Source organism: Meleagris gallopavo, chromosome 2 (genome assembly GCF_000146605.3).
Source record: "Meleagris gallopavo isolate NT-WF06-2002-E0010 breed Aviagen turkey brand Nicholas breeding stock chromosome 2, Turkey_5.1, whole genome shotgun sequence".
Lineage (NCBI taxonomy): Eukaryota > Metazoa > Chordata > Aves > Galliformes > Phasianidae > Meleagris > Meleagris gallopavo.
In genome coordinates this window covers 68,787,291-68,789,946 of record NC_015012.2, presented here as the reverse complement: position 1 = coordinate 68,789,946, position 2,656 = coordinate 68,787,291, and positions in this window count along the sequence as shown.

Here is a 2,656-nt window from a genome sequence, read left to right as displayed (position 1 = left end):
AAAAAAAAAATGCCTGTAACAAAGTTACAAGCAAGATGTATAGGGGAAAAAAAAAAGTAACAATGTCCATCAGAAGAAGCCAGGAAATGAAACCCTTGCCAGTGTGCTTTATAAAAATCCCTTTATAATCCCTAAAATATTCTTTGTGTTGGAATTAACATTACTTAGTACAAGATCTAGAAAAGGATACATATCAAATCAGAAGCGATGCTCCTCCTATATTTCAAGACAAAAATGTTGATTTTAAACTACTTGTTAAACTGTCAACTAAAATGTATCTTTTCTGCCTTTCTCTAGGATAGATGAAGTAATTTTGCCTGATCTAGTTATTTTCTCTTTATTTCTATTGAAAACACTTTCCTACTCCAGATGTCAAGCTTCTATAAGCAGCTCTCATGCACTCTGAGGTGATTCAAAATAACAGAAGCCTTTGACTAACAAAGATTGTGTTTTTCTATTTAAAAATTTTAATAATGTATTTCTCTATAATGTCTCCAATAAAAGCCAACCCTGTTACACATCATTATTTCATTTACAAGAGAAAAGATCATTTCAGCAAGACTCATTCCAGCATCCCTTACTAAAGTACAGCTCTCATCGAGGTTAAACCAGCAGTCTAAGAGGCACAATTCATCCTTCAGAAAAGTTTTATCTTGCTTGCTGTCTTCTCCCTGCTACCTTATTTCCTAAGGGCACTCTGCAACAGCAGTTAATGTGGTCCACCAGCAAACCCTTCTCCTTGATGGCTTTCTTATGGTTTCCAGCCACTCCCTCTGCACCCAACAGACATACAGGAGAGAAGAGAGACTTTCAGGAAAGATGCAATGAGTCTTTCTGAAAGGAAATAGCCACCTGAGCAATTAATCTGTCTCAATCCTAAAATTTCTTGGAAAACGGGTACTTCAAGAGCAAATCATAAATTATGATTTATATCCTTTAACAGCTCGACCCTGTTCCTGGCTGTTTCCAAGTGATATGACAGTGGCAGGTGCTGATAGATTTACAAGCTAACAGTACCGCTCTCAATGTAATAAAGCCAGCCATATGACAAATATGTAGGGAAAGGCTCTAGTGCACTTAATGTTATTTCCTCCAGTGACCTCTATTGCCTACCTGGCTGAAAAGGCCAGAAATTCTTTCTTCCAACGTACTCTGAATAGCAGTTCTAATGCTGCACATTGAAGAGGTTTAACACTGAACACCAGAATGTGTTTTATTGAAAATTTCATTTCAATTCAACAAATATAGAATGGTAATTCTAACAACCCGCTGTAAGTACTTTAAATCCTTCCTCAGCCTCCCATTTCCTATTTATGGCATAAACTATCTTTGCTTGGTAAGTTCATATACTTTTTATTTTTACAATGAGCTTTTCAGATATCCTCTTTTCATTATAGAAGTACTGAAGTTTCTGAAGCGCTACAGAACTCAACCTGCGCCTGATCTCACTGCAGACCTCTAATTTCTTCTCTTAAGCAAAAATAACTCATGAAATTCTTGCATATTGTTCCATTTTGAGTAAGCATTCCCCATAAATAATACGTTCAAATAAAATTATAAGCACTTGCTCATACACTGTAATTTACACCCATGTATGCACAGGATACAATTTCAAAACAGCAGAGCAGACTCCCCTGTTTTTGTGCTGCCCTTTACTGTCTATCTTCTACTGTCACTTTGAGGCTTTTGTTTGAAAGTGAGTGTAATCCTAAATGTGTCCTACTGGATACAGACTACTTATTCCTCATGCATTAAGCCACAACTCACACAACACTGAGAAAGTGAATAGCACCAGTTATTCTAGTCAGTCATTGTTCCAACCCCACCAAGCTTGCAAGGAAAGGACTTTAACGGCAGGAAGACAAGGCACTTAGAAGTAAAGCAAGAAATGTGAAACAAGCATGTGGTTTACTACCTCTTAAATTACCACTTTGGTTAAGTGGAAGGGGAGCACCTACAACCCACCTATATGCCCTTTTTGAAGGTTTGTAAGTACTTTGGCTACTCATAGCTCAGGTTCCTGCCTTCTCCTTGTCCAGTCAATGGCAGCGGCCAAGTAAAATACACGTGTTTTATAGCTTATACATGAAGTTCCAGATTTATGACTTCATCAGGTCCATCAGTAGCTCCACTCTTTCCCACAAACTTGAAATAATCCCAGTTTCATAGTCTTGGGTTTTCAGTAGGACCGTGAGGCTGCGAGGCCTTTTTTAAACCATAATCTAACTGCTGTCCTGTAGTTTTAATGTCTATTTTAGGATCGGCTTTACTATACAGTTTTTGTCCATTTTCTAATTTTAATAGCAAATTTTTACTCAGTGACCCACACACCAGGATGGCTGAGTGGGAATTTAAGGTATCTTTTGTAAATACTAACAAAGCAATGAAAATTAATGAAGTGTAAAATGCAGGAAATTAACTTCTCATTGCATCATCAATTTATCTACCCACCTAGAAGAGTTGAAAATACCAGCTTCAAGCAGTCTGATGTTCTAGGGACACTCAGCTGCCACTTCATTTACAGTCCGTTTCCTTAGCAACACTATAATCCATCTGGCTGCAGAAAGCTAAATTCCTAAACCATATCCTCCTGTACACCGGAAATAGCCTCAAAAACATTTATATTTTGAACAGCATCTAGTCACTGTGATTAGCA